The following is a 13,977-nucleotide window of genomic DNA, read 5'->3' as shown; positions in this document are numbered from 1 at the left end:
TATATATGCAGAAATATCAAGGTTTTATCAATCTTTTAGATATTACTACAATTTCATATCTATTGACAATTTATGTCCCTGGGGTGGGTGGGTCTGGGGAAACGAGGGGGGTTTATATTCAGCCCCCCCCCCTTTTCTGTCCAAGCCTGTAATATATGTATATACAGTGTGACCGTTGGACTGAGTGAAGCATTAAATGGTCATTGGCGTGTCCTAAGTAATAATCATAGTTAATTGAAGTACAGTAAATTATAACTCATTAAAGCAATACAATTAAGCTGTAACTGACGGTATTTTGTCAACTATATCCAATTATGCACCAAATAACACCTATTGGTGTAACTAAAATAATCCCTAAGATCTGAAGAAAAATTCAGCAAAATAAACAAGAGAATATTGTTTGAGCGCTTTGTATAAACCACCTTTGCATCGTCATATACACGGATAATATGGATATGACGATTGCCGAACATAATCGAGTTACTGAGACCGAGGTCATATAGGAAGACAGAAACTAAGGTGAATTATTAAACATGTCGTTTGTTTTAAAATATTACATCAATTCATAAATGTCAAAAAGTTCTATAAGTGTAAGAAAGTAATAATTACGCAAATGTGCCACTCTAATGAAATTTTGATTGTGAATTTTCTATAAAATTCGCATTCAAAATGGTTTACAAATCTGACACATGCTCAGTGCCTCTCTATCGCTTTTTTCCGAACTGGTGACCTCCGAGGTCAATGCACATCAGGAGATTATGAGCAGGATTGATTGATTGAATATTGTTTAATGTCCCTCTCGAGAATATTTGACTCATAGGGAAATATCGCCACTGCCAGTGCAGGAATTACTGACAGAATGACAATAATTCATGAATCAACATTTTTTGCTGATTTGACAGACAGACTGGTTGACAGAGGATGTTTACTCCTCCTAGGCACCTGATCCCACCTCTGGTATATCCAGGGGTCTATGTTTGTCCAACTCTCTATTTTTTATCACTTATAGGAGTTATGAAATTGACCACTGTTGCGTTGTCTTCACCTCATTTATTGTACTTCAGATTCACCCTGATTCTATGAAGTATTATATATTCGATCACAAATATGTTAAATATTTGTTCTTTTATTTTACAATTTATTTGCTGTCAGTTACAGTTTGTATTGCTTTAAAAATATATATTATTTATGAAATTCCCCTTGCGCTAAATGCCCAGTAACATCTAAATATTAAATGGGGGATATATGAGGATAACTACAGGATACGCCCATTCATTTAACGCCAATATAATGCCAGCCGACATAAACTGCATTGTGATGTCAAATTTAGCCTCGACTTTTTTTTCCTCTTTCAAATCAAACAATTATAAACAACAACAATACCTCCCATTCACAATTTAAAAGACAATAAAAAAAACAAAATTAACCAAATTCAAAGTAGTAAAAAAGTAAGCGTAAATATATTGTATATTTTCACTTAAAGAAACTCATGAACTCGATATATTTATAGTCGTATTACAATTTTCCTATTGGATGATTGACTAAAGACTGTAACAATGATAATTATACCATTCATTTTTAGGAAACTGGGTGTTTGCATTACAAATTGAACGTCAGTCTTCTATTTTTGGCATTCAAAATTAAAACACAAGTAATTGTAGAAGCAACTATTTAACAAAGCAATATGGCGGCGCCCATATGGATCATAAAATTTCAGTGAACATATCTAGAGATCATCTTTATTCATTTGCTGATATACTCATCTTTTCTTTTACATAATTGTTACCTTTAGTGCTTTGTTTGCGGATTGGCCTTTGGCCTGTTCTTGCTATAATCTGAGAGTTTGAGATTAAAAAATTGCCCAATTCAAACCAATCATGCTTCAGTTCGATATTATTTCAAAATGTCAACACATGTGAACACGTATCCAATGCAATGTTGCTTACTGTTGTTCACAGGAGTTTCAGCAGCATATTAAATGATTGAAGATCATGGCATGATTTTGTGTTGTTGACTAAACTTGGAAGACACTTCCTGTAAAGTATGTAAAATAATTGACAAAGCAGTTTCAACAATTTTGTATTACCCCATTTGACTTTGACCTCAAGGACACAACCATAATGGATATTTGGGTTATTATCAACAATTTAGTACCAAATTTGAAATCATACTATAAAGCAAGGACAACAAAGATTTAGTGTGGGTAACGGAGAAACAGATGGACATTGTATCAAAACCTACGTCAATCTTTCTTATCATTGTGAACAATACTTGAATTATTGTAAAATGTGTGTTCAATGAACAAATGTTACCAACTGTGGCCATGAACTTCCTCATATTTTAATCTCACTAAGATGAATGTGCCCAGGAAGTTTCTGATCATCAAACAAAACGGTTCTATACAAATGTGCAGTTTGATACATTATACATGATGCATTGTGCCTGACATCCATTGAAATAATGAAAGTTTTGCTTTCAAATTGCAGACTAGAAGACCATAGTTACAGTACTACTTCCTGTCATCTTGTCAATTTTTGATGTGTGTACAAAGATTCCCTTTTAGAACATATTAACAATGTATTTATTATTCTAACTAAAGTTCATGGGTTTTTATGCCCCCCGAGATCGAAGATCAGGGCTGGGGGTATATTGTTTTTGTTCTGTCTGTCATTCTGTCTGAAACTTTAACCTTGCTAATAACTTTTGAACAGTAATAAGTGCTAGAGCTTTGATATTTATGCATCCCTTCAAAGAAGAGGGGCATATTGCTTTGCACCTGTCGGTCGGTCGGTAGACCACATGTTGTCCGCTCAATATCTTGAGAACCATTCACTTGATCATAATGATATTTCATATGTAGGTTGGCTATGAGTAGAAAAGGACCCCTATTGTTTTTCAGGTCAAAGGTCAAAAGTCAATCTACTCTGGACATAGGAATATACTGTCTGCTCAATATCTTGAGAACCCTTTGCTTGACAGACATTAAACTTGGTACACTGGTACATCCTAAGGAGTAGATGACCCCTATTGATTTAGAGGTCATATGGTCAAAGGTCAAGGGTCAAACTGGACATGGGAATATACTGACCACTCAATGTTTAGAGAACCCTTTACTTGACAGACATCAAACTTGGTACACTGGTACATCTTTAAAACAAGATGACCCCTATTGATTTTGAGGTCACATGGTCAAAGGTCAAGGGTCAAACTGGACATTGGAATATACTGTCTGCTCAATATCTTACACTGGTACATCTTCAGGAGAAGGTGACCCCTATTGATTTTAAGGGCAATGGTTGAACTGGACAAAGTGATATTCTGTCTCCTATATTTTAAGAATTATTTCCTTGATTGACACCAAATTTTGGTACACTGGTACAGCATAAGGAATAGATGACCTCAATTGATTTTTAGGTCACATGGTCAATCCACTCTTGACATAGGACGATATTGTCTGCCCAATATTTTGAATTGATGATACTACTCTCAATTAAATGATGCGTGTATATAACCTTTTTCAATTTTGCACCATGGGGGGCATATGTACGTGTTTTACAAACATCTCTTGTTCACATGAGTATTTTTTGTGACAAGACCTTTCTGTAGGTACGAACATTTTTGACCCAATGACCTTGACCATGGAGTTTGACTTACTTTTTGAAAACTTTAACCTTGCAAATAACTTTTGAACAGTATGTGCTAGAGCTTTGATATTTCACATGAGTATTCCTTGTGACAAGATCTTTTCGTGGGTACCAACATTTTTTAGCTTGGAGTTTGACCTACTTTTAAAAACTTTAACCTTGCTAATAACTTTTGAACAGTGAGTGCTAGTGCTTTGATATTTCACATGAGTATTCCTTATAATAAGAATTTTCCGTGGGTACTAAATCTTTTGACCTTGGCATTTGACCTACTTTTAAAAAATTTGACATTGGTCATAACTTCTAAATGGTAAATATTAGAGCTTTCATATTGCAAATGAGCATTTCTTGTGACAAGATCTTTCTACTGGTACCAAGGTATTTGTCTTTGTGACGTTGGCCATCTTTGGAATTGGCCATTATCAGGGGCATTTGTGTTTCACAAACACATCTTGTGGGTTTTTTTCGCAAATATAAATTCTGATTCACTTAGAGAATGAGTTTGATTCTCAGTAAAATATTATGATCAGCTCGGAAACTTGGTAGCACTGTATTGAATCTATGATGGGTGTCTGGATGCAATCGGAGTTATATATTCTATTGAATCTAAAATCACTTGGTGTACCATGCAATGCCTGCATGTCATTCTAGGCAAGGATTCCTTGCCATGTTGGATTGGCTCAATTACACAGCTATAAGGCTGTAGAATTCATATGATGAATGCACATATGAAGTTTTTTAGTTGTTACAGTATTATCCAACCTAATTGTCTAAACATCCAAACAATTTGGAAATGTAGGTATATATTGATATTTTAAGGAATTAAATTGGTGCATGTATGATGTACTTTAATTGTCAAAAATGGGAGTTTCCATCCAGACAGAAGGACAAGACAACAAAGTTATCTGTATGACCGTAGTCAGGTGACATTGGGATAAACATATCAAACTTTTCTTTCTTTACAGGCTGGGGGTTCCAGTGCACTGTTGATGGACTTGGCAGCCAATGAAAAATCAGTCCACTCAGACTTTTTTAATGGTGTGAAATTTTTAAAATATTTTTTTGTAACATGTAAATTATACAGGCCTTGATATATTGATAAATATTACTTTAACTGGATTGCTGTTTTCTATAAAGTATTAAATTATTTCCATTATGACTATCCGGCCTGCTTGAATATAACCAAACAATTTCACATCTGGTATAATGTACCGCAGAGTAATACAAACTTAAGCAGCGGTTATATTGATGAAGTAGGGATGATAGATCTCACAATGAGAACTTCTGTATTGATTGAAATCCATATATCATAATCACACTGCAACAGAAGAACGCACATGTTTATCAAGTATTATGCATCCTTGTAATTAGTATATAATTAAATGGTTGATTGATTATGCATTTAATTTTTTTACTTGGTGTATTTGTAAATCTCATCATTCAGAAATTAAACGTCCAAAATCTTAAACCAATCCAAAAGCATTTAATCTTCTAAAGAGACTTGGGGTTTTGGTATCATAATTGTGTGAACAATAGAAATTTTTAATTCTTCTTGATAACTATCATTCCAATTCTTTTCAAAACATGATAATTCTGTCTTCCAGAGTTTGAAGATCTGTTTGACGATGAAGACCTGTCGTGATTTTACTACAGTAGTGGAAAAAAATTAGCCTTATGTATTGCAGAGACTTGTATGCAACGCACTCGGATTTGTTGTGACTGAAATATATTGAATGGGTAAAAGCAATCTACTTGGGACTATTTTCCACAACTGTGATTGAATGTATATATAGATGTACAAGCATTGGATATTGACTATATTCTCTTTCATTAGCATCAGTGTTAGAATCATGAAATAAAAATGGCTAGTTTTTATACTGTGTTTTGTCCAATTTCATTATTTCCTGTTAATAATAATCATGATAGCAATAAAAGTAATCTTCAATTAACGAAGCAGCATGTTGTATCAAAGATGGCTGCTATTGCTATGACAATCTGAACAAAAGCCTGTTAATGCCGGTTTTGACACTTTGTAGTTCAGTATAAACCAGTTATAGTACTCCATCCTTTCCAAATTTTGCCTGTGGTCGTAGACATGCATTGTCTAGATTTATCTGTTTTTCCTTTCTTTATATCAAACTTTTTCTGATAATTTAATTTCCAAATAAGAACAAAGCTTGTAAAATTTAGAAAAAGAGCAACAATTTTAAAAAATTGATGTTTTCCATTACTGTATGTAAAGAGCATTGTTTTTCTGAAGAGCTGCAATATCCATGGTAAGTCATCCATTGCCTTAATTGTCATTGCAAATTAATTATTGATTAAGTTTTACAAAGCACACCTCAGGTGAAAGTTAACAATTATAAGGCAATGAATAAATTTACCATAGATTGCAGACATATCTTCTATAGCTGTAATGCAAATGTTGGTACTAATGGGTATTTAAAATGCTTTACTAGTAAGGAAGTAATTGTATATGATGTAATCATAAAGCAGTTTAAGCTGAGGCTGGGGGGAAAATACTACAAAATATTCAAATTACATGTACTTCAAGGGCAGTATATTTCACAACGTTAAAAAAGATAGAAGTATCGTAAAAAAAAAAATCATCGATTTATTTTCACCATCCTAGTGAAAAAGTTCACTTACTGACTTAGACTTGTATATGATTATAGCATTATTTTTTTATTAAAATTGAAAATTTAAGGCATACTAACTTGAAAATACAAGATTGCATTGCTGAAAGATACTGACTTGTAAGTTTAAGGTAAAAGTTTGGAAATTTAGACATCTCAAAAATTCAATATACAATGTTTGTTGTAAATTCAAAGTTCTTGAGTGTCTTGAAAATTCCAACACATAATGCTTGCTTGTATGAGATATCATACAACTTTATAAATCTGAAAATAGTACAAATATATCAATTATAAGCTTTTCTGCTTTTGCTTTTTCCCCATGATAAAGAATGTGTAAAAAACACATCAGGACACAGAACAAAAGGGTCATGATTAGTTGTATTGGAATGCAAGCATTCCCAGGTATTGCAGATTCAGGTATATTTAAATTGTGACCCCTGGAAGTAGGGTCACAGGGGCGGCAATAGGGAATCGAAGTTTTACATTCTAAAGAACAGCAGGGCCATGATTAACTCGATGATATGGATGTATCCGTACTTAGTGCAGATTCTAGTGTATTCGAATCATGGCCCCATGGTAGGTTGGGGCCACATTAGGGGATCAAAGTTGTACTTAAAAATAATATGGAAACCATCTATAAAAAAATTCTTCATCCCAACAACACCAGGACGATCCACAATTAGTATTAATATGGAAGTATCAGGGTGTAAGTGGTTTCTTCAATGACTTAATCGGGAAATCAAAGTTTTATATGGGAATTAATATGCAGGAAATTGATCGAAACAAAGTCTTTTCAAGAGTATCAGAACTGTAATAAATCATATACAAATGTTCCCAATTAAGTTTTGTGAATTCAAAGTTGTTGTTTGTATGCCCCTGCGACTAAAGTAGGGGACATTGTTTTCATCCTGTCTGTCTGCCTGAAACCTTCCTGGATCCTTTTGAATGGTAAGTGATAGGGCTCACATATTTCATATATGTATTCTTTGTGACAAGACCTTTTTTATGGAAGTCTTTAGCCTTGTGACCTATACTTTAAAGTAAATATAACCTATTCAATATCTCCTGAACTATTCAAGGTAGAGCTTCCATATTTTGCATATTGATATCTTGTGACTAGACCTGTCATTTCATACTATAATCTCTGACCTTGACCTTCTCCATGACAGAAAGATCTTGTAAGTCATATTGATATTGCATGAGGCATTCCTATGTTGTGTGAATTTAAGTTCAATTATGTTGTGACTCTTTGTGGCTATATATACATTGGTGCCACATAGGGTAAACAATTTTCATGGGAATAAAGATTGAAAACAAATCATTGAAAAATCAGAACAGCAAGAGCTGCAAGGTGACTCATATGACCCACAGGCCTATTATTTTTACAGTACCACCATTTTCAAATTCCATTATTTTTTTCTCTAGATCAATCCACATCAAGGTAACTCTATCCTTATGTAACATTAGAGGATTTTACAAAATCTTTGCTCGATTAATTTTAAACTTTGTGCATATAGAAATATATCTTTTGTAGTATTTTATTCACTAGGTACAATTTTTTTTTAAAAAATGGTAAACTATTTTGAAACTGAAATGCTTATATTTTCTAAAGATAATTATCTATATTTCAAGTCCCATGGGAATTCAAGTTGGAATAGGTCCTCAGTACCCTAGCATGCTTGTGGTAAGAGGTGACTATAAATGGGGCGGTCCTCGGATGAGACCGCAAAAACCATGCAAGGACCCATGTCACAGCAGGTGTGGCATGATAAAGATCCAATTCCCTGCTCAAAGGCCATTAGTGTCGAACATAGGCCTAAATTTTGCAGCCCTTCACCTGCAATAGTGGTGTCTTTATATGAGTGAAAAATTCTCAAGAGGGACGTTAAAATCAATCATCTATATTTTGGAAATACCAAGGGCAATAACTCCTATGCTATTATTCTCTCTATTGTATGCATGTCTATTATTTCCTGATTATCCACAATTAATTTAGATATATTATAAAGCAGCAGATTTTTTTAAATTTTAAAAATTAAAATTTTTGTCATTTTAATAAGTTTTTATGATATTTTTAAATGTCGGTAATGGTAGCTTAGTCAATCTTGACTGAAATTTGACTCGCTTCATCAGTGAACTGGCATCCAGCTGAGCTGAATCTCTGAGCTGAGATGATCTCGGTGGTAAAGCGTTTGCTTCATGGCCAGGAGATCCCGAGTTCAAACACAGCTCGTGCCGTGGCCGTGTCAAACTTTTAAGACATAAACAAAGGGAGTGATCATAGATTTAATGCTTGACATGTGGAAGTGATCGAGAATCACAGCTTACAACATGAAGATCCCTCATTGCTTTAAATTTGTGGTACATACTTCACCTACAGACTTGCATGGTGACACATCGATACGAGTGCAAAATCCTTGAAGAGATGTAAAATAGTTAAACAAACTTCTGTTTATGTATGTCAGAACTCTGACATGTTTAGACAGGTGGCAACATATGTTTCCTGTTTTCAACATAGGGTTAATTGATGAGCGTTGGCTGTGGGTCTGAAGGTGACTTATGAGTCCTATCCGGGCCCAGAAGGCTTTGCCACATGTAGGTGGGTACTGCAGTGGGAGTGGAAGTAGCTCAGGATTTGTGTGTGGCACATTTTTTCTGGGCCTCTGTGCTTCAAATAAATGAGCTCCAGCAGTGAGCTTGCTTCACCAGCATGAACGGTCCAGTGCAAGTATGTCCCATGTGTCGACATCAGTGTTGAGGTCTTTGAGAGATGCTTTGAGGCTGTCTTTGAACCTTTTTTTCTGTTCCACAACTGTTTGCTTGCCTTGGCACAACTCGCCGTAGAACAATAGTTTCGGCAGCCGACAGGCAGGCATCCAGACGATATGTCCAGCCCACCTGACTAGCACTTTCTATGATAGGGTGAAGACACTGGACATTCCTGCATGCTCAAGGACCTCCGTGTCAAGTATTTTATCCTGCCATTTGATGCGAAGGAGTCTTCGAAGACAGCTGAGATGGAAGTGGTTGAGTTGTCTGGCATGTCTGCTATAGACCGTCCAAGTCTCACTTGCATATAGGAGGGTGTTGATTACCACTGCATGGTAGACTTTCAACTTGATGGTGAGGCTGAATCCTCTTTGTTCCCATACATTCTCGCGCAATCTCCCAAAGGCAAAACTGGCTTTGGCAATCCTGTTGTTGACCTCGACATCGATATTCGCTGCTCGTGTAAGGTTGCTGACCAGATAGGTGAAGCTGTCTACTGCCTGCAAGTGTTGCCCTTTGACTGTGATGTGAGGCTCCTGGTATGGCTTGCCTGGGGCAGGCTGTTATGTTACTTCAGTCTTTTTGGTGCTGATGGTAAGACCAAAGTTGTCACAGGCACGCGATAAGCAGTCTATTTCATTCTGCATCATCTGCTCTGTTCTGGCATTGAGGGCACAGTCATCAGCAAACAAAGGACCCCTGATGACAGTTTCTTTCACCTTCGTGACAGCCTGCAGGCATCAGAGGTTGAATATCCCACTGTCCATTCGATGTTGGATTGGAATTCCATCCTCACAGTGTTGGAAGGTATCATTCAACATGGCCGAGAACATCATGCTGAAGAGGGTTGGAGTAAGCACACACCCTTGTTCCACGCCGTTTGGGAAGGCCTCTGACTTGTCTCTGCATGTCGTCCTGTACCTTCACCATCATACCATTGTGAAACTGGCGGACAAGCGTGACAAACTTGCTGGGCAGCCAAACTTCTCCATGATCTTCCACAATCCGTCCCTGCTGACCATATTGAAAACCCTTTTTCAGATTGATAAAGGTCATGTAGAGGTCGCAGTGCTGCTCCTGGCATTTTTCCTGGAGTTGGCGTGCAGCAGATATCACATCAACTGTTCCACATTCAGTGAGGAACCCACACTGGCTTTCTTGGAGGTGTCCTTGTTGAAGGAGACGGTTGAGCAGTACACGAGCCAGAATCTTTCCAGCAGTGGACAGGAGGGAGAGCTGCCTCTGTGATTGTCGGAAGATTGCGGTTGCCTTTCCTCTTGTAGATGTGGACAATACCGGCATCCTTTAACTGTTGTGGGACTTTGCTCATGCCATATGGCCTGGAAGAGCTTAAGACAGTTTCTGTACAATAGTGGAACCTCCTGCCTTGTATACTTGTGCAGGGATAGCGTCAGGAGAGTTGCTTGACAGCCTTTAATGTGACTTTTTCAACGGGGGTGTTCTCCAGTTCTTGGTTGGTTTCCACCTGACGTAGGCGGTCTATGGCTTTGTCGTTTACTATTGCTGGGCGGTTGAGGACACCGTTAAAGTGTTCAGCCCACAATATCTGCTTCTTCTCTATCAAAAGCTGGGTCCCATCTACATTAAGGAAGGGGAAGATCCGAAGGGCTGGGGTCCGTACATCGCTTTCAGTTCATCATAAAAGCGTTTGAGTCGTGTCTATCAGCATGGCCCTGGATTAATCTACCCTGTTGCTGAACCACGTGTCCTGCATCTTCGCTAGCCAAGGGTTCACGATCCGATCTGCTTCTCTACAACCCTTGGTTGCGTTAGCACGATTTCCGTAGCTTTGAGTGGCGTCCTCTTGTGGGTGGAGAAAACAAACTCTGTTTGGATTACAGCATGTTCAACCAATGAAAATGTGTTTTTTCAACTACACTTTGTGTGTTATTAAGGAAAGTCCGTGCTTTTACGTATCCGGTTTTAAATTTTAAACACCGACTAGAAAGTTCCAGTTATAACTTCTTTGTTTGATGTTTGTAGTTTACAAGAACTGTACGAGTCAAATTTAGCATTCAAATGTAAATCTTAGATATATTTACCATTAATTATTATAGTGTGAAGTCATCACTAGCTCCAATGGTACAAAACAATGTAATATCTACATTGAAAGGCTCATAGGCTTAAAAGGCTCATAGCTTGCAATCTAAGCCTGAACAAGTTAAAAATCATACATAGGCGTGATCCTCACAGTGGAATTCACACTGAATTTTAGGGAGTGTGTTTGGTTCAAAGAAACCCAGAATCATAAATCCTCAGAAAATCATCAGCAAAGTTGTTGAATATTTGAACTCTTCTTCACAAGTACTTTCAAGAAACAAAATTATTTGTACATGAGCTGTAGTTGCTAGAATCTACATATATGTTACACTATACTTATTTTTTCTATAAGTATGAGATAACATGTATGTATTTTTATGTATTATATGATTGATAGCCAAACAAAAAAAGAATAACACACACACCAAAAAAAATTGTGAGAAAAAGGAAGAGGAGGGGGTGCACACACACCCCCCACCCCCCACCCACTCCTTGTGTTCTAATTGTCTGGTAGGAAAAAATTTTCAGTATGTTTTACATATATATATTGTCATATTCTGTTAATCTTGATTTTAAGACTGTATTTGCTGTTACCATTTACTATTTTCAAAGTGTGCAAAGAATAATTGTAAAACTTAAATTTAAAAATGGGGGTTTACATATTCAAGAGACCATTTTGCAAAATATCTCTGGTCAACTATGGTAAAATATGTTTTTTTGTTAACCTTAGATATAATTCTAAATATTTTTAAAGAAAAACTGACATGTAAACAATTTAGATTTTGAGAATTTTTCAAAATTGCGATATTCTGTGATTTTTTTCTGAAGGATGTGAGCAGATTAAACAGCAATTGTGTATGTTTTCAATTGAATATCTTTAAAAATTCCCTCAGTAAATGAATAGCTATTGGTTTTTATATATTATAGCTTAATATGATGTGCTTTGGTGCATATTTTTAATAAAACATGAGATAATGCATTCTTGTGTTAGAATTTGGCTTTTGCATTTGGGGGTATATGTGCTCTGTAGCACATAGTATAAAAATAAACCTGCAAAGGTATGTCTTATATGGGCTTTCTAGTTAGTTTATGAGTTGTTAAAGTTATTTAAATGAAAAAAAAATTGATTGACAGAAATTTCTAATAGTATTTACCTACCTTAAAATAGAAATGGCTGTGCCCATTGAGTTACACGATGTTATATGCAAAGCCTCGTCCCACAGTCTACACACAACCATGTTGTATGGAGACACTATGAAAATCTTATTAAAAGTAAGTGTTTTGAAGACAATGACTAATTGTTTACGTCTTGCACGTGGTGTAACGTAACATGCTATCTCATTAGATGTAGAGAGCTTTGCCTGCACCCAATCATATGCAACAAATTGTTGACACGAAAATCGTGCTAACGCAGCCAAGGGTTGTAGAGAAACTGAGCGGATCGTAAACCATGGGTGTCCTGCATTTCACGCAGCTTTTAATTCATCTGGACTTTTTGTCTTACGTTGACGAGGGCGTCCTTCTTGGCTTGTGAGGATGGGCCATTCTGGTGCACTCTGAAGAGCCGTTGTTTCTCTGCAAGCAGTGCCTGTATCTTTTCCTCGTTTTCATCGAACCAGTCTTGGTTACGACGGGTGGCTGGTCCGAGGTGTTCATAGGCGGTTGAGTAGACGGCGTCTCTGAAGGCTGACCACTGATCTTCTATGTTGGCCCCATCATTTTGCACTGTATTCTTTAGCTTACTCTCGAAAATGTTGGAGAAGTCTTCTGCAGCTTTGCTGCTCTTCAGCTTGTAGACTTTCAGTCTCTTAGCAATCTTCTGGCCTTGAGATCTTTACATTGGCGGTATGCGGAGTTTTGGCTTGGACACAATGAGATGGTGATCAATCCAGCATTCAGCGCCACACATACCCTTGGTCACTCTGACATCCTGTCTATCTTTCTTCCTGGTACTAACACAATCAATGAGATGCCACTGTCTGGAGCAAAGGTGCATCCACAATGTTTTGTTAGGTAGGCGGAATGTAGTGTTTGAGGTGACAAGGTCATGCACAGCGCACATTATATAGCAACAGACCTTTACTGTTGCACTTGCCGATTCCAGGCTTGCCAATGAATCCTTCCAGGTCTGGTGCTCTGGCCCTGGGCGGGATCGTGTATTTCCAGTGCAAGTCCAGAAGTCGACTTTTATATTGTTCTCGAAAGAATCTGCTTCTAGGCTGACTGATTTTTTCACTTCGTCCCAAAGTTGTACAATTCGGTTATTTAGCAAAACGAATCAAATTCCTGACAACAGAAACTCAGTGAATTCAAGAAAATATGTCGTCACCGATTAATTTGCTTTGGGCAGGAAATAAACACTTTCTAGTTTTCTCTATGACCACTTGCAGTCCTACATGTTACTTTAAATTCTTAAATATACGCGAGGAATTCATCATCGCGTACTTTTGAGAGAAGAATCACTCCCGAGATAAAATTATTCCCTTTTAATTTTTACATGTATATTGCAAAAATACATGGAAAAAATCTTGTCAATAGAGCACTCGTGAATTTCTGTTCTCGCGATTTGACGTCTATGAGTCATTACGCGATATTAATTAAGTACTCGCGTAAAATAAGGAATTTACGGTAGTCATCATAAAATGATCGTCTGTAAGGTCGGTAAAGTTAGCTACTAGTAACTACATGGCTACTTAAATAGAGAAAAGCTAATTCAACCAGGAAAAGTTAGCTACTAGTAGCAAGTTAACTACTAGTAGCAAGTGTCCTGTGTTGATCCGGGTTAGAGTAGGTCCTCAGTACCCCCTTGCTTGTCGTAAGAGGCGACTAAAGGCATGGGGCGGTCCGTCGAAACTAAGGTCCCGCAT

The 13,977-nt window shown here is 36.9% G+C and overlaps 1 long non-coding RNA gene across 1 annotated transcript; it reads left to right on the top strand.

The window, feature by feature from the left end:
* Positions 1-185: 185 nt before the first annotated feature.
* On the top strand, positions 186-5,312 carry LOC125658999 (uncharacterized). Its single transcript, XR_007363873.2, has 3 exons — positions 186-2,539; positions 4,610-4,682; positions 5,249-5,312. It is a non-coding gene; the product is annotated as an uncharacterized LOC125658999 (long non-coding RNA).
* The last annotated feature ends 8,665 nt before the right edge of the window (positions 5,313-13,977 follow it).

This window comes from Ostrea edulis, chromosome 9 (genome assembly GCF_947568905.1).
Source record: "Ostrea edulis chromosome 9, xbOstEdul1.1, whole genome shotgun sequence".
NCBI lineage: Eukaryota > Metazoa > Mollusca > Bivalvia > Ostreida > Ostreidae > Ostrea > Ostrea edulis.
This window is presented reverse-complemented; position numbering and strand designations above follow the sequence as displayed.